This window comes from Rhinolophus hipposideros, assembly GCF_964194185.1.
Source record: "Rhinolophus hipposideros genome assembly, chromosome: 2".
NCBI classification, from domain to species: Eukaryota; Metazoa; Chordata; class Mammalia; order Chiroptera; family Rhinolophidae; genus Rhinolophus; species Rhinolophus hipposideros.
The window spans coordinates 30,012,992-30,035,647 of NC_138048.1; the positions used below are offsets into that span (position 1 = coordinate 30,012,992).

Below are 22,656 nucleotides of genomic sequence, written 5' to 3' on the forward strand. Positions count from 1 at the left end.
GGGGAAGTTGGCTGTTTTAAAGGTATTCAGTCACTTTAAGTTTTGAAAGGGATCCTGCTACTTGGGGAGGTCTGGGGAATGCAAAATGCTTCGTTGGAAGATGCAGAGAAGAGGTGAGTTGTCAAGTTAGTGGTTCAGACATAAATGTCTTTGACTACACAGCACACACTTTCCAGGGCACCTCTCACTTCAAAGCGGTGAGTGAGCTGTACCACCCAGAGAACCTTTAAATACGTTGATTATTTGTTTTCTCTGTCCTCCCTTTATCACACCTTTTCCTCGGTTGAAGCCTGGTTGAACTGTATTGATTTCCCCTCCTTTTCCTCTGCCTTACTGCCTATGCGTATTAACAGGAATTTTGAACCTTTTAATTTCTTTCTTTTAATGGGTTTTATATCCAAATTAACACTTGCAGTGTTAGGACTTCTGGGGCTCTGTCTTCTTCTCTTCCTACCACTAATTTAAGGAGAAACCAAGCCTATAGGCTAAAAATTCCCAGGGCCCTGGCTCTGCCTCTGAGTAGCTCTGTGTCGGTGAAGCAAGTCCTACTGTGGACATCAGCTTCTTCTGTAAGGGAGGCATTTGGAGGCATATAGCCTCCAACCCCCTTCCAGCTATAAAGTTCTGTGAACATTTCCTTGGTGGTGGTGGGGGGGTGAGGTGGGGAGGGAGGTGTACACAATCTCCAGGGCCCGGGGCATCCCATTGTCCTTACAGAAGAACTTAATCAAGGCACTTCTCAAACTCACAACTGTGGAGTTGGTTGTTTGCTATTCTGATGTAATACTTGCTCCCTTTTACTGATAATAACTGTCCTACGGTCCTTTAGGCAAGAATCAGTATCATAAACAGTAACAAAGAGTTGGGTGTATGTTTGTCTGCACCCTTACCTGTCCTAATATTTACCTACCTATTCCCCTCCTACGTACCTCCCTACCTGTACCAACACATACACACATCATTCCCCAAGCTTGTTAAAACAAAATGCATCTTTAATATTTAATGTTATTCTGGAACTAGTAGGGCATCAGGAATGTGAGGATGATCAGAATGGAGAAAGAACACTGCTAATGTGTTATTTTCTGTGCTTCGACTCAAAATTAAAATGCTGCTGTCCTATCTTAATTGGCTAAAGCATCTGAGAGAACAACAATGAAAAGGGAGTGCTTCCCCCAAATCAGAAAAAGAACCGAGGGACTTTCCTTGGTGAGACTTCCCACCTTTGTTTGCCCAGCTTTCTTTCTCAAATGGAGATAATCTTAGTCCAGGGAGAGAGAATCTCTACTGTTTTTAGGAAGAGGAGAGATGTAGGAGGCCATACGATAGTGTTGGTGACAATCCACTAGGAATTAGTGCCCCTAACAAAGTAGAAACTGACCAGCCAGAGGAGGTTCCACAAGTCTTTGTAGCACACATTAAGCTTAAGGATTAGGTTGGTGGCCCAGAAATACTGTAGTGATGGCAGAAGCAGTCATACAAATATTTCTACTTCCTCTCCCATTTGTATTTGTGATGCTGGCTGCATATGCAGTGTCTCTTCATCTCTAAATTTTTATTTAAACATAATTTACAGAAACTAAACAATCAGTTTAAGTTAAAGCTAAACTAAATTCATAGTCAAATACAAATTAAACTCTAAAAACATTTGAAATTAATGTTATGCCCAAGACGATAAGTAAGATGTGTTAGATTTTTCAAAGATAATGACTGGCTATGTGGACAAGAGATTTCAGTTTCTGAAGCAGGTTGAAACCAATATTTTTTTACATCTTTTGATTATTACTCCACAATATCTAGTCTTCTATAAACAGTTCTTTTGCTGCCCCCCCCCCCGCCTTTTTCCCTTAAATAGGAGGCTGTGTTTTTTTCTCTATTCACCTTTAAAAGAACTCGCTTTGTCCAGAAGCACTAGTTATAGGCAGAACATAACCTAAGAAGAATTAGTGGAATTTTATTCTTTTCCTATTTTTATTTTACCTCAAAATCCGTTTATTACCAAAGGCACCTTTTTTTTGAAGGAGAAGGGGCAGCAGAGACCCCTAAAACAAAATTTACACCCTTCTGAGAAAGCAGATTAATGGGAATTGCAAGTGCACTTGAAAATTAAGAAGCTCAAAGCTTAATTCATATTTTTATATTGGCTGTTACTACAGACTCCATCACAGCATTAGGAAAACATCACAAAAATACCAGTGGCTTAAGAATTACCATTAAAGGGCAAATGAATTTAAGCATAAAATTAATATATGCTTTATTTGGAAATGTGAAAATTCACATTCATTCTATCTAAAACATTTCTTCCATCATATAGATTGTCCCAAGGACTAAGAAATGCTCACTCCGAGAGCCACTGTGAGATTATGTATCCACGATAAATTGAGTAAGTTTGAGTTTTAAAAGGGGTCTTAAGGGATGATTGTTCCTGGAACATGCTTTTAAGTTAATAAATAGGGAAAAGTGTGGAATATTGAAGTGTGTTATTTCATTTTTTTTTAATTGATGCTTGCCTGTTTTTTAAAAAATAAAATGCAGACTCTGGGAAACACAGCTGTTAGAGCTTTGATAGAGGTTATGATTTTCAACCAGTTGAGCTATAGTTTATGATACAGATGGTACTTTGGGTCTAGCTGAAACAATAATTGATGGTTTCTGTTTCCCTCCTCCTCTTATAAGATTCAAAAGAGTGGAATACCTTTTTCCCAAGGCAGGAATTTTTCAGTTTTCAATTACAGACTATATCAAATAAACAACTTTTCTATTGCATATACCGTACTTCTCCAGTGAGCTGGGTGTTGGCCCCTCTCGCTTCTCATTATGGTAAGCTTCCCTAGATTTGAAATAATAGTTTTAGGGAAATCCTACTTCTTGGTACTAACCTGCAGTTTATTTAGCCTACCTTCAGGCCAAATAGCATACAATTTTTCTTTTAGAATACTAAAACCAAAGTCTTGCATTGCTCCAAACAAAATTAGCAAAGAAAACAAAACTCCTATGAAGCAAAAATTGTAGGCATCAATGTCATACCTATACTTTAAAAAACTCAACCAAAGGAATTACCAGAAACACAGATATATCCTGAATTTTAAGCATATAAAAGTGTTATGTTTTAAATGATAGATAAAACATAGAGGTTATTTAAAAAGGGAAATAATTCTGTCACACATTTCTAAGTTTTGTTTTATAATATATGTTCAGACCAAAGAAAGTTTGAGCGATGAATCAATGTTTCATCTAATGTTTTAAACTTGACGTAGCATATTTTATTTTTAATTCCTCTGCTGCTTTTATTCTGAAAAGTAAAGGAAAAAATATGTAGATTTTCAGCATCTATCAAGTGTTCAGTTATACTGTAAGGATTCATTTATGGTAATAGCCTGTTCAGGGTTTAGATGTAACTAATTATGGTTCAAAATGCCACTGATTAACAAAATTCTTCTATAAAAGGCTTTACCTTTTAGATTAGTATTTGTACATAATAAACTGTTGTCCAAAATACCACTCTAAAGAAACTAGCTTAATTTTCAGCGCAGTTTGTCATTTATCCACTGACTGGTGTTAAAGTAAAAAGTTGTAACTCAAAACTGTGATACATTTACTTCCTTTTACAAATTGACACAGGCTTTTAAGAGAGAACATTTGTAAGATTTTTTTTGAAGCTTAAAATAGGTTTTACTTTTTAAGTTAGGTTCATCCTAATTACAAGATGTATTTCTAACAGTAGTTTTCTAGTCTTTTATATGAAGATTTACAAAAGCGGGGGAGGGGGGGTCACTAACAAATCCACTACCGCGCGGCAGCGTTTCGCACTCTGCTCTCCTAAGACCAAGGGAGTTTTAGTTGGAGGAGATAGATCAGATGAGATGGAGCTGCTGTATTACAATCCACTCCCCCACACCCTTTCCCCAAAGATATCTTAATACAGGCAGGATTCAATGTGCAGCTCACTTGGAAAGCCTATGTAATACATAGCTATCCCCACCTCTCGACATTTAAAATTAAACCTCAAATCTGTTTTCTCCGTCGAAGAAAACTTTTGTCGGAGTTGGAAAAGGTTTTGAACCTCCCTAGAGTTCATTGGACGCGCTTTTTCCAAACCTGTCTGCAGTCCGTGATGCTGCTGACTTGAAAAGCCGCCTACCGACGCCCTGGCGCTCTGACAGCGATGCCCCTCGCGGGAGCGGAGCGCCTCTCCCGGGCTTACCTGGGCGGCCTGCGCCGGGGCCGGCGGGGGCCGCAGTCGCCGCGCTGCGAGCCGGCTGTGCGCGCTCCGGGAGTCGCCCGAACAATGCGAGCGGGGCGCCGAGCGCGCCCGGCCTCTGGGCGTTACGTCACCGCGCTGCCTTATAAGGCGCTCCGCGTGTGCGGCGCGGGCGGCGGGGGCGCGGGTGGCAGCCAGGCCCGCGGCGGCGGCGCTCAGCGCGCCCGGCTCCGCCGAGGCTCCGACCGTGTGAACCGAGCGTGGGTCCCGGCTCCCCGCCGAGAGGCCTGGGCGGCGGGCCGGGGACGCCGGCGCCCTCCTGCCGGGCAGACCGAGTCATTGGGGGTCACGGTCGATCCGCTCGTTACTTTCCTCTCTCTGGGACTCTAAAGCTTCGGTTACTGCTTTGGACTCTTAAATACACATCCTGTTATTCTTATTTAAACTTTCGTAAATAGATTTTTGTTACATTTGTTTTTTGGTTGCTGGGGGGCCGTGGGGGCTGGGACTGGCGAAGGAAGCCAGAAGATTTTTTTTTTTTTTTGAGACATCTCTGGGGGTGATTTAGACTTCAAACCTTCTCTTTCCTCTTTGTAAAGAGTAGGGGTCCTCAGAGGATAGTATTTTATTTCCTGATGATGTAACTACCAAACAATTCTTCAAGTGATGATGGGAAGGCCAGATGAGATTTTATTTTTTCAGTGTTTTTCCTGAAAGAACCTCCTCGTTCCTCATTTCTGCTTGCCTGTGTTTTGATGAAAGTAGTTAAAACTAATCAGTTTATTTGGCAGGGAAAGTATTTATTAAAGAAATTAAATGTTTTGTGCTGTACTTTCAAGACAAAGTATAAAAATAGAACTTTAGAACCAGTTTTAATCCAGTTGTTCTTTTCTACTAGCAAACAAAATAAAAAATACAGACATGAGAAGAAGGACACTGACCAAATATGACTGAATTAAACCTGTTTGCCTCCAGTATGGGGCAGAATTACTTACGTGAATCCCTTTTCTGATAAATGAGAATTAGCCTCCTAATTACTTTGCACATCAATAAGAGAAGTAATCGGTAAAGCCCTAGCCAACATACAAATCTGCTAAATAAATTAGATACGTGGCTGCCTTATTGCAAGCTTCCAATTGAGTAGTTTTAATAACTTCAGTCTATTTAACTCACTTAAAATACATTTAGATAGGATTGCTTCCTATTGTGATGTACATATGTCTATAGAATTATTGTTTCCATATGTTTTGTCAAACAGGAATAATGAAAATAGTGTGCTTGTTTCTTTTCCTTAGTGTGGATTGCAGGAAGTGGGGCTGCAGAGAATGTGCAGTGAGTGAAAACGGTGTGCAAAAAAGATGCGGTGCCCAAAAAACTGTGTGTCATCTTTGCCAAACTGTGGGCTCACTTTGACAGCTCTGAAACACTCTACCTGTCCACTGCAAAGCCTAAATTAAACTAGCCTCTGCTTTTCATATATACTGTTTTAAGAGACATGAACGACCATACCATTCAACTGAACTTCAAATTTAATATTTGATTTGCAGTTTTGTATTAACCTTTTAGATGTTGGCCTGCTAGTTTTATTACTCTATACTTATAAAGTGCATTTGAATCTTTTTTCGTTTCCTATGCTTGCCTTGTGCTTATTAAACATCCTTTTTGAGATTTTTATACTAGATTTGATTTATTACAACTGAGATAAAATGACTATTATGAAGCATGAAGTATAAACATCCCCCTGAGTCTCAGCTCCAAACTGGTGACATAAAAGTTCATTTACTCCATAGCTAGTATTTCTGTAAATTGTTTTGCCTCCTTTTTCCCTCCTCTGGGTACACGGTTTCTTAATATTTGACACTGCTCTTTATTTCTTTCTCACATTTCTGTACTCATGCTTTGCTTTTATATTCATTCTTTGGACTTTCCAGTTCCTCTGTAAAAATTGTCAGTATCATTTCCTCCTTTAGCTGAGGTAACTGAAGAATAGAGAAGTTCAGTGGGTGCAAGAGTTGTCCAGGGGAAAAAAGGGAAAAAAAAAGAAAAAGTCGTCTAGGGCTCTTGAGGCAAGAGAAGACAGGATTGGGATACCTACTCCTTGTGTGCCTTGCTGTGCCCATGCTGTTACTCCCTGAAGTACGGGTCTCTGACCCAGCTATGACTCAGTGATCCAACTGAGTTGTGATCACTCTCTTCAGAAACCAGTATTGACTCTCGTTTGTTGAGCTCATGCTAGTCACGGTGCTTAGTGCTCTACATTCACTCCATCATTTAATCTGCACAAAATATTTTTGAGGTGGTATTAATCATACTTTTCAGATGAAGAAACACTTTTGGAAGGGTAAAATGACTTGATCAAGATCACACAGCTAGTTTTTTACCTTGCGAAGCATCGGGCACACAAAGACGATTTCGGGTTCACTGACACGATTCTCTTTGAGATGTAAGTTTTGTTTTCCTGGCTTCTGATATATATGTATTAGGGAAAGAGTAAGTAGAGTTGTGACTGCTGTGCCTCAGTCTTAACTGAGAAAATTTTACTTTTACAAAAAATTTTACTGTTGAATTGCTGTATGACTATTCTTCTTTTATAATCAGGAATTTCCTGCAAATAAGCATACCTACAAAGTAAAGTTCTTTCTATAATTAGTAATCTGAATTTATGATCCCAATCAGCAATAACTTTAAGTTGTTACTTGGAAATAGTACAAAATGATTTTCTTACCAAGCTAGTTGCTTTCTAATGTGGAAGAAGGTTTGTAGGCAACAATGCTGGAAACTAGGATATGTCAATTCGGTTGAACTGTATGAAGTCACTTTTGTTAGTCAAAAACAGTTGAATATTAGCAATTTCCCATGGTTCAAGCTAATGCCAGGTTATTAGAATGACCACGGCAACTCGTATTAGTAACGTCCACAGTGTCGTTATTTAACTGTTTTAAAATGCCATTAACACGTCACTAAGCATGTCAAAGCCATTTCCTCTTTGTGAAGTGACTGCCCTGATTTTCTTTCATGTTCTGTCTCCTGGCCTTTGTTTCTTCTTGTGACTGGTGCAGTCTTTCAGTCATCGAAATATGTGCCAGAGAAAAATTTTCATAATTAACTGAATCTTTCTTGCAGCTGCCCACAATTTTCATTACTGGTTCTTTCATCAGTTAAGGGGTGATATGCACTGCTCCCTGAAAGCTCTGCTGCACGCTACGGGATGGTAACGCTAACTTTGAATGTGACACGTGTGCTCCTTTACCGCTAGAAAATAGTTTATGTGGAAACACTATAACATGCAAAGGAAAACAGTTATTATGGGTGTGGTCCTATAGGAGAAGCTGAACAGAGTGGTGACAGATCTAGGACGGCATGGGGAGACGCAGAATTTTGTGGTCCTGCATTGCATGAGGCTGCAGTTGATTGTCCAGAGTATGAGCTTATGGCGGTAAGGTGTTCCACCTGATGGAACATTTTGACGCCTTTCTGGCATCCTTCTTGCAAAGCAGCGTTGCCTCTGAGCATTGGGCAAACCTGCAATGGATCCAGTGCTGAGGTCTCTTTTGCTGCTGTACAATTTAGGAGGAAGGCTGAAGGGAGTGAGCACACAGGTGGGCGACTGTAGAACGGGGAGCCAAAAGGAAAGTCTGGGGAGCAAAGCACCTTCTCTCCATGCAAGGGACAATGCGTTTTCTAACTAAGCTCTTCCTTTCACTCCTCCTCCTGTTCCCCATGTGGCATCTGCTGCAGTCTGTACGCATCGTTGCCCACACAAGAAGTGCGCTGCGCTGAGAGCCTTTCACCAGCAGTCAATGGCCTGCAGTAAACTTAGCTATACATGTAGACCCTTTCACTGAACTGCAGCCCAAATCTCTTGGCCCAGGCCTCCAGAGTCCTTCAAGGTTCTAGAAGCCCTTCAGCTGTTTTTATTTATACTTAAACTGATTTTAGTTTTTAAACAGGGACCAATACTCAGAGCTGACTTGGGCTGATGACAGCAATGGTGTCAGCGATGGTACTAAGGAATGGGAAGCCCTTTAGTAGTAACATTACAATGAATGATATTTTGTGGCTTTAAAAATTATAGTTCAGTGCCCATGATAATTTGCAAAATGTAGAAAAGGAGGAGACATTTGCTGCCAACTATTTACAAATTCAGAGTACGGCATTTCTTTTTAGTCTTTTTCTAAGCATTCGTAAAACATAATTGTTTCAAATTGAGGGCATACGTATGCATTGTGTGTCTTAATTTTTATCTTTATTATATATTTATTTAACTAACATTCGTGGCTTTCCTGTAGACATTGGATTATTTAAAAGCACATGTTTGTATATTTTCCCTAGAAACAGTAGTCACAAAGCCAATCACTGCCTGCTCTGCCCCTGTTAATGCCTTGATTTTCACTCTTCAAGTGAAGCAGGGAATTCTGTATGTAATAGAGAATCTTCTGTTGATCAGAGACCTTCTGGTCTCGATTTACATGGGATGCTGTGAGTTGGCTATGGGACTCTAGTGAGCTGCCAGTAGGTGAGCAGAATGACTTGGAATAGAATGAAGACTTGATAATATGATACCACCATAAGATTATTTAATCGGAATCAAGAAAAGCCTGCTATTTAGGTCTAGTCCATTTGCTTATTTATTCCTGCAAACATTTTGTGTTTCCTTGGTAACTAATAATAGTTTTGAGAAATTGTTGAACTCACAAGTATTACTGCAGGAGTGAAAAAATCCTCGAATCACTGAAATTAGAGGCGGAAAAGACCTATTAGGTCATCTTCTTTGTCCTTTGCCAGTACGGATTGTTCTCAATACTTTCTGTCCAGTCCATTTTTTAAAGGAGACCTTGTCAAATAGTTTGTACACCTTATCTGTTTTAAGAAATGCATTTTTAAAGAAAACACTCTGATAAATATTCTGTGTAGTTGTGGAGCTTGATTTCAGGGTAAATATTTGTTAAAAAAAAACAAAGAAAGAAAGAAAAAAGGCCTTTGGGTTCAAAGTACAGTTGAATAAGTTTTATTGGTTGAAAGTAATTGGAACTGTTTAGAATGTCATTGGAATAGTTGGCCAACTAAGGGTAAAATAAATGGGTCAGTTAAATTTAGTATATGTGTTTTTTAATCATTGGAAACTCAAATATAGCAAATCATGAGAATTAACTTTTAATCATGTAAACTCATTGAAATGGGTCTAGAAGGCCTGAGGAAATAAAGCATCTACAAAGTAAAGTAGGAATAAAATGGTTCGTTTTAAGATTGTTTTTGTTAAAGAAACATTTCTTACTCTCCCCTCCTGTCCCCAGTTCTGCTTGGTCTGTTATTTTATAGTCTACTATTGCTTGATGTGAAGGTGCCTTCTAACTGTTAAATCCTTTCCTTCAGTCGGCAACTTCTAAATCCCAGAAGGATAGAATTAAACTGTCTCATAGAGCAAGCAGTCAGTGGTGGTTTTACAGACTAAGTGCTTCAATTCCCTATATTATGGCTGAAGATGTCTTCACTGGGAAAAATAACGAACAAATTAAGAATAAGAAATGTGCTTTGAGTTTTATTATAAAAGATAATTGTTTCATAAAATCACATTTTAGGGTGTAAAAAGAAAGGCCTTAGGAAACAACTGCTCTACTTATTGCCACCCCTTGTTCCCACCTTTTTAAATAGATGAGATCATTGGAGTTCTGAGAGGCTAAAGGACTAGCTAGCCCCAAGGTCAACAGTAATTGGTGACTCAGCTACTATGTTTCATGGGTTTGCATGTCTGTTGGGAAACATGAAAAATCAAAAATGGCTTAATTAAACAATGGGATTAGAACTATCAGAAGAAAGTCTGAAATCCTAATTAATATTAGAGTAATTTACCTATGTTTACACTAGCTACAGAACTAATTTGGAGCATTAATGAACTAGTTATCATTAACAGTACAGTCTTTTTGTTAAATTAATGTTAAATTGGAGATCCGTATATTGCTGATAATCAACTCAAGCGACTAAGATTGGCCATTCGTTGACAATTTGGGCCAAAAATTTAATGGAAAGGTCTGAACTTTTAATATTAATTCTGTGTTATCATTTAACACCATTGTCTTACATGCTTGCCAACTGGTTATTCTGTACATGAGAAATCCTAACGTGTTTCCCCTAAATTAAGACCTAGCCGGACCATCAGCTCTAATGTGTGTTATGGAGCAAAAATTAAAATAAGACCCGGTATTATATTATATTATACTAGGTCTTATATTAAAATAGGACCAGGTCTTATATTAATTTTTGTTCCAAAAGACGCATTAGAGCTGATAGTCCGGCTAGCTCTTATTTTGGGGGAAACATGGTATTATAATTTATGTCACTAGGCATCCAATCTATATCATAAAATACAGAATTGGAAGGGATGTCAAAAGTCTTATGTCCATCCTTAGATTGAATTCTCTCTTGAGTGAGAACTTCAACTTTCTTTCTAGGAGTTGGTGCATATACGGTCCAGTTGTCACTAGTCAGTGCTGAACAGCTCCAGGGGTTTGTTAGTTCCCCAACAAGTCCATTTTATTCTGAACTGAAAACTGACTGCCTCACAAGTTAAACTGTCAAAGTCTAAAGCTGATCAGAATTTTAATCCTCCTCCATAAAATTTAAGGACTTTAGAATACTTTAACTGTGAGCATCCCTCCCAATTTATAAATTGTCGTTATATGTTATAGTTCTTTCATTTTTTAATTCAATGAGACATTATCATCATCTATTATTATTCTTTTACTCAACATTGCTTTAGATGTACCAACATGTTTACCACTTTTTTTGCTCTTCTTTTGTTCTAGATCTGGGATCACTTTCCTTCAATGTAAATGCATCTTTTTGAAATTCCTTCACTGGAAGTCTGTTCTTTGCACATGCTGTCTTTTTATTTATTTGAACACGTCTTTGTTTTTTACTCTGGTTATTGGAAAGATTTTTATTTTAAGTATAGATTACCAGGTTGACACTTGTTTTCTATCAGCACATTGAAGATGTTTTTCCACTTTTTTCTGGCTCCCCATGTTACTGTTGAAAAGTCAGTCAGAAATTCGTATATTTCTCTCTAGCTGCTTTTATGATTTTCTGTTTGTCTTTGATATTCTGCAATTTCATTATTAGGTACTTAAGTATAGATTTATTTTATCCTTTCTGGTTTTCATTGAGATTCCTAAATATGTGGATCAGCATCTTTCTTCAGTTCTCGAAAATTCTCAGCCAATATTAACTCATTAGGTATGGCTTCTGAATAATTTTTTTCTCTCCTCACCTTTTAAAACAGACACATGTTAGACCTTCTGACTCCATTCTTCATATCTATTAGGTACTCTTTCAGTTGTTCCATCTCATTTGCTCTTCAGGCTACATTTTATAATGCAGCTTTTCTTCAGACTTTTTTGTAGAAAGCTCTTCAAATTTTCTTCCAGTTCACTAATTCTCATTGCTGATCTGCAGTTATACCTTTCCAAAAGTTTCTTTTTTTCCCTAGTTTGTTTAGCCTTTTATAGTCTTTTAACTAAAAATTTCAATCCCCCTTTTATTTTTAACATATTCTGTCTGATCATTTAGATGTCTGAGGTCTTTAAATATCAGCAACTCTGATTCTGTTGTCATTTCTCTGGCTTTTCAGTCACTGCATGATTTTCTAGTGTGTTTTTGAAATTTTTAATATGAATTCATACATCTTAGAACTTTATATATAGGAATTTTTTGAGCTCTGGGTTGAACGTGGCTTCCTCTAGAGAGGATTTACATTTGTTCTTACCAGATGCTAGGAGGTATTTTCAGCCCCTAATCTTTATGCCCAGGGTGTTTGTTTTTTTGTTTTTGGACCACCTAGTCTGTATGAATTGGGGCTGTAAATTTTCATATGGCCTAGCTTGTTATTAGAAATTCTCTGAAGTTTATTTCTCCCTTTCCTCCCAATGCCATAGTTCAGGGAAAGCAGTTTTCCCTACAGTTCCTAGAGGTCGGTTTTGTTTCTAAGTCACCTTTACACTGATGATTTAGCTCTTTGCAACCCCAGTTTTATGTGGGGCTCGGGGGACGCTAGGCTTTGTGCTTTGTCCTCTGTGCCCTATTATGCCATAAAAACTAAAATTTAAGTTCACAGAGTTCAAAACATGCTTTCAAGCAAAAGCCAGTTTGGGTGCTTTGCTTACCACACTGGATTTTCACTTTTATTCAGTCTTTGGTCTCTGAATATTCCTTAATAACTTGCCAACTCAGGGATGTATACTTTATACATGTTTATTTGGCACGTAAGTGTTTTGTTTTAGTGAGACAATAGCTTAGAGTAGCTAATCAACTTCCCCCTCAGGAATGGACATTAGCTATTGAAAATCAACCTGAAAACTATGCAGGAAATATCTAAACGGAAGTATTTCAAATTAATATGTTAGAGCCAATTATTTGGTCCTTTATGTAAAAAAAAATGAGTTTTAGTTTAACATCCTAAGGTTTTGCATCTCAGCATTTCCATTCATGTTCAGGGTACTAATTGACCACCAGTGATTTTTCAATTGCCAAATAATATAAATATTGTCTCAAATATAAGCTCAATTATTAGCAAAGCTTTTAAAGTTTTAGTCTTTGTTAGGGCCATTAACAGAAATATAGATCTCCTGTCTAGGTTAGCTATAATCTATTTCCAGTTATGTTTATATTAAATGTAATCATTTTTCTGATTTTTCACAGTTGTTACTCCTTAGTTTAAGTAAACACATATTAGTCAGAGTCCAGTATAAAGAGAGATGATTTAAGAGAGTTAAAGGAAGCTTTCTCTATACTTTTACTGAACCACTGTGAGATATCAGATATCATTGAAATCTCATTCCAAGTGCTTCTGAGGGAAATTATTCTCATGGAAATGATGCCACTTTCAGGAAGGCAGTAGCCCCAACTTAAATTCAGGAGCTTTTGCAGAGCACTAGGCAAGTCTCTATTTTGTGTAGAATACCATGTGATGCAAGATGGCTTCACATGTTGGAAGAGCGCCCAGCATATGGTGACGTTAACTTGTTTGCTTCCATTGAGAACTGTCCTCCAAGTAGTCTAGAATGTGAGTAACCAGAAGGAAATGACACATTAGCTACGATGCTTCCAGCTGCAGTGAACAGAAAACCTGGACTCCCTTTGGCTCGAACAATGGCGAAATATATAATTTCACAGCAAAAAGCCTAAACTTAGGGCAGGCTACAGATATGACAGATATTGCACATATTCAGATGGGCAGATATTGCTTCTGCTTCTCTGGGTTCTTGTGCCTCTGGCCTCTTCCCCTGGATGGCTTCATCGTCACCCTGGAAGCAGGATGGCCTCACCAGTTCTAGGCATCACATCTGGACATATAACACCCAGAGGTAGAAAAGTGACCATCTCATCTGGTGTCTCCTAAGGAGCCAGGAGACCTTTCCCATAAACCTCTGCCTCCCCTGCCACCCACCCAAAGTCTTGCCCTTAGTCTTACTGCTTACAACTGTCAGAGGGAAGGAGAGTAACGTGATTGGCTTATAGACGCATCAGATTTTATCCCTGACCTGGATATAGGTTCATGCTCATTGTAAGTCATATGGGCTCACTGGATTATTGTTCTAATTTTTGTATAAATTCTGAGTACACTGTTGGCCTGTAATTTTCTCCATAAAGAGTATGGAGACTCCCTTGATGATGACTCCCCACAAAGAGAGCTGCGGAGACTCTATATTCAATATGCTTCAGCAATGCTCACAGACTGGGTGAATTGTATGAACAAACTCATTCAGCTCATCTGGACCTTCATGTTGCTGTTTTTAAATCACTAGTAGATGACTTGTACGCAGCTCTAAGGCAGTGAGTGGGCCATTGTTCTAGGAAGTGAATTTTAAGGCCAAAATAGGAAGTTAGGAAACTCCCATATCCAAATTCTATTTTGTCCCCACAAATGAATGATTTTCTTTCTTTCTTTTTTTTTTTTTTTTTTGCCCCCCAAATTAGAGATGATCAAGATTAAAGCTTTGTGGCATTTAAATCCATGAGTCTTCAAACTAAAACATCACTATCGTTTTTGGGGAGGAGAAATCCCCACTGACTTTCTAACCCTTACATTATTTCAAAGACTCTGTCTTGCCCTCAGCCTTTACTAGCTCTGGAATAGAAGCAACAGATGTAATGCTTTACTTGTAATATCAGACATTTCTTTTTTCCTGTGGAAAGTGAATGTTAATATTGTGTCACTTGATCTTTTTCTCTAGACATAACATTTTTTTGTGGTCTAAATTTATTCTGCTTATTCTCTCATAGAAAATTAAATCTATTTGATAAAGTGAATTTAGGTCTCTTTACTGGCTTCATAAATACTATGTGTGGAAAATTATTTAGCTTACGTGAAGAACATCACATCTCTAAATTTAGGTTCAATGTAATATTCCATGAAGTTTGTATGAGAATATAGTGTTAGTGCTTTTTAATAATCTCAGCTACAAGGAATAATGAAATTCATCATTATGATGTGTTTTTTTATTTTGCTAAAGCTTAAACTTTCTAGTTGAAGAAACAAGTCACCTGCCTAAGGCTATTTATTGGGATATTGCCATATTTTATTGCCAGATCATTGCTTTATTGATATAATTTGGTGACTAAATTTATTTTAAATATCATAAAAACCATTATTTCTGTTTACATATTTTTATTAATTCATTATATATTGTAGTTAGATGAATGTGAGTATACGCATAGGTGTGTAAGAGTTTGTTATAATAGCTGCGTGTGTGTGTGTGTGTGTGTGTGTGTGTGTGTGTGTGTGTGTGTTATTGCTTATCACGGTATTGCAGTTGCTTTATCCTCAGCTAGGAGTTGGGGGAATGAGATCCTGAAGATGATTTTCAGGAGGGAATGACCTGAAGTCCTTAACAATCTAACAATCGTGGGAATAGGTCTGTAACCCTCATCCTAAGTCAGATTTTCATGTTTCATGGCCCTGGTCAGCCTTCACACAGCAAAGCCTATGGCTATTTCCAAAGAAGAAGCAGTAGGGGGGTCGAGGGGTGGGTACGCCTGCAGTGGTCACTGTGTCCTAAGAGGGGCAATGCCATGCTTAAATGAATGCAAGATGCTCCGTGTGTCTGTTGTTTTGAAGTGTTCCTATCAGGAAATCTGGGGACTCTCAGGACAGCTCCTTCTGCATTCAGGTATCTCCATCTCCAAACACAGTGTCTTTAGACTTTAGGTATTTTTGAATGGTAAGATCGAAAACATTATTGTCCATTTTGTAGAATTTCAAATCTTCCCTCTAGTGTAAGACTAGATAATAGCTGTTTAAGATACGAGGTTTTATGGATTTTTTTCTATTATAGTGGACATCTGAGAAGTATATAGTGTGTTTGATGAAAGCACATAGCTAATTCTTTTAATGTAAGTTCTCAGAACTGGCTATCTTAAAGTAACCTCCAAATGCCTTAATCTTCACATCCCTTTATGCTCTATAGATAATTGATTTATATTTTTATATAAAAAAGTAGAGTTATATGCTAATTGAGAATGATTTTTGTGTACCAACATCCCTTTATAGAATACATAGATATTTTAAAATATAATTAGATTTTATCACTAACTCCAAAGTCATTTTGAAGGTAATAAATATGACTCCCTTTTTGCTGAATCCACAAGTGTTTCTATTAACTTCTGTACAGTTTTCTTATTGAAGCTGAGTGACTAGACATTCAACATTCATTTATTAAATTCCTACTATTTTAAGTGAGACAAATTTGAGGAAAAGAAAGCCATTTAACCTAGAGCCAGCATATAATACTTTTCAGTAAACATAGTGCCTTTCTTTTCTGCTTTTATAGCCAAAGTTCTGTGCTCTATGGTGAAAAATAAGGCAAATCCACTGCTTCAAGGAATTTACAACTAGGAGTTGATTGGCGAGGTATTAATATGGAAGAGGAGATAGACTAGTTTAAATCTAAGTGAATTGCACAGGTTCATAAAGTGCCCTTTCCGTGCAGAGGAAAAACTTCTGCCTCTGGAAAGGTGTGAGAGAAGGTGGCACTTAGGACTCCAGGTAACGTTCCACCCCATCGCTCCTCTGTTGTGGATGCGTAAGATGGACGGTCATTAAGGAGGAGCACATCTGGAGCAGATCCGGCCATTCACTGCTGGCATTCACTGGCCACGTGACGCTTACATGGCTGGTGGGCTGTTCTCTTCTTTCCACGAATAACTTTCTTGGGTTTGTTTTGTTTATGCTTTTAAAGTGTGTGTTGCTAATGGTTTCTTTTGCTCGTGGAAGAAATGTAGGATTAAAAAAAGAAATTTGGGATAATGCTAAATTTATTATATAAATTTGCATTCTTACAGCAAGGAGGAAAGTGAATACTTTAATCTTCAAAATGTAGGAAGTTCCCCATCTTGCAAAACGACTGTTTCAGAGGTTCATTTGTAAGTTATTTCCCCACTGAGTAGAGAGTTGATTCTCATACTAGCACAAGGAGGCTTACTAAACGCGTAATAAAGCTGAAAACCTGCATAGTAGTTAGCCGCAACAGTATGGTGATATTGTAGCACAGAAACATAGCTCACAAGATTTATACATAATGTGATTATTACAGCATGTAATAGAGAACAATATTCTTGCAAATGTATAGAATTTAAACAATAGTTTGGGTCAGCTAGATTTTTGTGGACTAGCCAGGAGCCTATGTTTTACATAAAACATGATATTTATTAGCAAATGTGTTTCAGGTCCCCGCTTTGGATTCCAGGTGAATGAATATCTCCCAGCCATATCCATGGCAGCCCCTGGCCAACGAGCCTGAAGAAAACTAAGTAACTCTGGAAGTACTCTTGCCCTGCAGGTGTCATCCTTTTGAGCAAAATGTATGCTGGCTTTTTATATAGAGGGAACATTCACAAGTCAGGTGCTCATAACCCAGAGAATGCCTGTATGTACTTTATGTGGCCAGGATCATTAAAATTAACATATTTCATTCTTAGCTCTCCCAGGTTCAAGCATGACAGCATGTTCTTTTAGGCAACTTGCAGTCACCCGTGTTCATGACTGGAAAAGCGGAAACCATTCCCCTTTAAAGGATGAATCATAATTCAACTAGCTTTGTAGTTGGCTTCATAGATTTAGTGGGCTTTCATTCAGCAGGACTTTTTTTGTTTGTTTTTCATCATATCCCATAACATCTGAATGGTAATATTTGTGGGTTTTTTAGGGTGCTATATTTCCTTTCTGCTCATGAACAAGAGCTTATTTTTTGGCCTGTCTCCTTGTCCAGAAAAGACCAAATTATTGGTAATGTCCGCCTGATACAGTTTAAGGAACTTAGTTCAACAATAATATAACTATTAATTCATGGCAGTGCTTTTGACCCAGAGATTGGTTTCAGTAAGCCAAAAGAGGATAATCAATGCAGACTGAAATAAGCATCCGATTCTTTTTACTGTACATATTACCTCAGATTTCCACATTTTATCTCTATAAATCCCCTTCATCTTTGGCAGAAAACCCCTTCTTCTTAACTAATCTTCATGGTGTTTTCTCCTCTTGACTCAGGACAATCAATCCCCTAGCAACCTGAACCCATGAACAGGTGCCTTATTAAATGACTGTGCTTAAGTGTTGGGTAAACTCTAGCAGTGATTGCTAGAAAAGAAAAGAATGTTGATATTTGGTGAGGGTTTGACAAAGGAGCCCCTCACCTATGTTTGATCAAGAGCTAAGCTGTAAAGATAGGCATTTTGTAACGGAGGCATGCAGCTCAGTGGAAGAGAGAACCATTTGCTCTACAGGGAATTACTGTGGTTCCATATTCTAAAGCTTGAGTCACGGATGTCTTTATGATTACACATCCCTCCTAGCATATGAGGAATAAACTTTAGAGAAAAGGAAGTTAAGAGAAAACAGAAGTGTGAATAACTGCTAATGCGGCTCTCCCTGGCTCCGTTCCGTCTGCTATTTCATCATACATAAAGCGGGCAGTTCAGAGATTCCTTTCCTGGCAAATAAGTGGCAACATATGTTTGAAACAGTGAATGGAAACTATAGGGAGAAAATGACAGGCATATGGCAATAGGAAGGCAAGGGAAAATTTGTTGCCCTAACGTTAGCCACATAATTGGTATGCTCTTCCATAGAGGGGCTGTTTTGCTTTAAAAAGTCTGCATACCCCATTAGTAGAGCATTTCTGTGTGTGGAATGTATATATTTCCTAGGGTTTTTGTTTTTGTTTTGTTTTTTCATGAATGGCAGTCATCTTAATCCATTAAGCTCTGTACAGAGGTCTTGAGAGAAAGGTTCTCAAAGGGGACAGACCTAGTCCGGAAATAGGATCCTTTATTAAAGTAGTAAAAGCAGAAAAATGGGAAAGCACTTAAGAACAATGACTTTGAAGGACCGAAAACGGAGGAATGGGCCCAAATTACTGTCTTCAGCCATGCTCTTCTTTTAGATGATAATTCTACAATAACAATGTTTATGTTGTATGTGTTGCCATAGCAACTAAACCTTTGCTCAATAGTTTAAGATTCCACAAGTTACCTTAAATAAGGGCAAGGGTTTGATGTTTTTGTTCCACAGGCTCTGCATTAGCCAGTATTTAGCCTCTAACAAATTGAAAGCACAATGATTTACTTTGAAAAAAGTAATTCTCTTAACAACATTGAAAAAACAATGTCTATTAAGGGTGCTGAAGCTCATTTCCAATTGTATGTTATGTCAGACATGGCTAATAAATAGGAAATATGTATTAAGCCTCTAAAATTTAATTACAGACTATTGTTGTATTGAAGAAACGTACTAGAGGAAAACAATTTGTTTTTCAGAACAAAAATTTTTTTTGCTTTGTTTGCTCAGAAATGATTATGACAGAGAACATTATCAGCCTTTAACTTTCTAATGTTTAATTAACTGTTTAATAAAAGTTAACTTCAGTTGTTCAGGTTGTGGGGGGAAAAAATCAGTAGGTGTTATTTTTGATTTGGGCCTTGACAATGATAGGATTAGCATGAACAAAGGACTTTTTAATATGTTGTGAGGACAGAATTCCAGAGAGCAGTTTCCAGGCTTTCAGCCTCACGTGGAAAGGTGCTGGCTCAGGTAATAGATGGCGGTCAGCTGTGGCTCATTGACCATCAGCTGTAACCAGTTAGCCAATTAGCCACTGACATAACTGCTGCAGCTGCGTTGGTTGGTCAGTTGGTCGTTTGGCAGACAGAGAAGCGGACAGCAGGTTGCAGGTTGTGTGGCTCCAGCCTCCAGTGAGACTGTAGTGCCACCAGTGAGACGATAGTGGTATGACTCCCCTACCTATGGCCCCGTGGGTGTGCCTTTTTGGCTTAGCCATATCCTGCATTCTTATGTGGGGAGCGGGACTAGAGACCCCGCAGGCTGCCCTGCACGATAAATGGTGGAGCGAGCAGGGTCTGTAAATATCTGTAAATATGATTTAAACACATGTCAATGCTATAGAAACCAACTATTGTGGACCTTCTTTCCCAATATCCTACTTATTAGGATTGGCATAATTGATATGTGTTTTTTTTTTTTTTTTATGTTCGATCTCATGCTTTAATAAATGGATACCTAAGAAGGTAGTCTAAATAAAATGTTTTGTTTGTAGCCAAAAATTTATATATATATATATATTTACATGTATAATAAAGCAGGACATGGCAGAGAAAAGATATGACTAAATTTTATAGCCTGCCTACTACCAATTTTTATACTGCCCACAAGCTAAGAATGATTTTTACGTTTTAAAATAGTTGGAAAATATCAAAATAAGAATAATATTCCATGATACGTGAACATTATATGAAATTCAAATTTTAGCGTCCATAAAGTTTTTCTGGAACACAGCCACACCCATTTGTTTACATATTATCTATAGCTGTTTTCCTGCTACAACAGCAGAATTGAGTAGTTGCAACAAGACCATCTGGCCCACAAAGCATAAAATGTTTACTACCTGGCCATTTACAATAAGTTTGCTGACCACTGTTTTATAGCTTTAGCAGTAAATATAGTTCAAAACAAAGCACACACACAAAAAAGTCAACTAAATGTTAGGCTTTATATATCAACTAATTTGTGTTCATCTGCCTAACATCAAATATATAATTTTCAGTACAGTTCTTTTTTAGATCTTGAATAGTTTATATTCTCTGAAGAATAAAATTATTGCCAAGACGATGGATGCCTTTCTATGGAGTATTTACGTGATATGGTGTATTTGAGGGAAAATCTAGATTAATTAAAGTAGAAAGCCAGGGTGTTGTTTCTGAGACTAATGGGAAGCAATGAGGTTCTGAACTGGTTATATTTAGTTTTCTATTTTCCTGTTACATCACTTTTTCTCATTTTGTTTTGCCCAGAAAAGGAATGTCCAGGATGGGTGGTGGCGGTGATAGAGCAATTCTGTACGAGACCCTGCCCCCAACAGTGTGTCAAAGATTTCTGTTAAGTACTTGTATCCAAACAAACCACCATGGAACTATCCAGTGCTCACAACTAAATGCAGTTTTCCTGTCTCTAATCACCATGAGGACTGCATTAAGAAAAGATTACCCTACCTCCAATATTTCCTCATAAATATTAGATTTAATATCCTACCATTGTTGTTTTATTCCTTGAATAAGCTATCAAAGTGTATTTCTAAATAAACTTAATCTAATTTATCAGACTCAAAAATTAAGGAAACATTGAAAAGAAGCTTTGGTTTAAATGTTGCTTATTTGAGAGTTTCTATGTGATACATTATTTTTATTGTATATTTTGAAAAGTTTGTTAGAAAAAAGAAATTGTATTTCTATATTATAGATAACATTGTTTTTGGAGTTGTGTTGTGGGTATATGGAATGAAAGACATTTCAAAGAAATTGGTCTACAGGGAATTACATAATGCCTATAGGCTATGTTTGCTCTGATTCTTTATGTCCAATCTCATCCTTTCTAAAGTCTCCTCCATTAAAAACAGAAAACTAGGATGATCAGCTAAACAAAATATTTCTTTTATAGTGACACATTTCTAATAGATGGACTTTTTATATATATATTCACATATAAAAATATATATGCATTTTTCACGTTGTCCTAGTACCGCGTTTCCCCGAAAATAAGACCTAACCAGAAAATAAGCACTAGCATGATTTTTCAGGATGACATCCCCTAATCATAAGCCCTAATGAGTCTTTTGGAGCAAAAATTAATATAAGACCCAGTCTTATTTTCGGGGAAACACAGTAGTTTTGTTTTGTGTTAATATGACTTGGACTATCATGCAAGAATATCAGAAGAAGGTACCAGTAAATGAGATATATTCCATGAACATTGAGTCTGAAGCTCTCATAGAAGTTTAGGTAAATTTCAAGCTACTTTATTATTAGATAATTATTGATATTAATACAAATATGATTTCTGCTGGTATTTCAAATCACCTGAGAAGTGATGTGGCTAAAAATGTAATCACTTCATTTTATTTAGGGAAACAGCTACAATGGATGTTCTTTGATTATACTAGATGGAGATTTTATGTGTGCCTGTATTTTGAGACTTAAACTAGGAACTCATTTCTTTTCATCTAAAAATATCTTTTAAGAGAAAGTAGTTTTTGTTCATTAATCTTTTATTTTGCATCATATAAAAAGTCTGTTCAATTTTATTTTGAAAAGAACATTTGGTTATAGTTTTCAAAATCAGATTGCTGGTTTCCAATATCAAGTTATTACACTTTGCAGGTGTTTTGGTCATTTTTCAATACGGTACATCTTTTTAGCCTTAATGAACGTTACTAATGTACTAGAGTTAAAAATGGAAATCACATATTTTAAGATCATGTGGGAAATGTTTCACCGAATTCTTTCTACAAAGAAGTTCTCCATGAATTATATTGACTATATAATTAAAATAATCAGAAACTATTGTATGTAAAGGTTCTTGGGTGTTGTGATATCTGTGTGGTAGCTGTGATGATTACTGCTATTTCTCTTTTTCTAGCGGTTTCCTAGCTTCTATTACATTCGTCAACAAAATATCTCTAAGATAAAATATGAGGAATAACATATAACATGCACTGTTCTTGAAATTGTTATGATGGACATTTGGGGCTCCCACCTCCATCTTGATTGTGACTCCACCATGGTCTACCTTCACGGCCTCTTTCCTCAGTGCACATGAACGTCCCTACATTTGATCTTGAGTTCTTCATTTACCCGTTGTGTAACCTCTCTGTGCCTTTCGGATTTCTCATCAATAAAATGGGGATAGTGAGAGTACCTACCTCATAAGGTAGTTGTGAGCATTAAGTGAGTTATGGCTGATAAGTGCTTCGAGTGGTATGTACACATAGTAAGTATTCAACTAGTTAGCTCTTATTATACATTTCTAAGATATCTGTGATGTTCTGGTTGTATTGGATCCTTGAAACTCTATAATTCTAAGATCAGAACCAATCTGTCAGTATTTTAGAATGAAA

The 22,656-nt window shown here is 37.4% G+C and overlaps 2 protein-coding genes across 4 annotated transcripts in view; one reads left to right on the plus strand and one right to left on the minus strand.

The window, feature by feature from the left end:
* The window catches only part of CMSS1 (cms1 ribosomal small subunit homolog), a 339,619-nt gene that overhangs the window by 51,764 nt on the left and 265,199 nt on the right, over nucleotides 1–22,656 (plus strand). The window lies entirely within an intron of this gene.
* The window catches only part of FILIP1L (filamin A interacting protein 1 like), a 264,654-nt gene that overhangs the window by 43,776 nt on the left and 198,222 nt on the right, over nucleotides 1–22,656 (minus strand). The gene's annotated exons all lie outside the window — the stretch shown is intronic.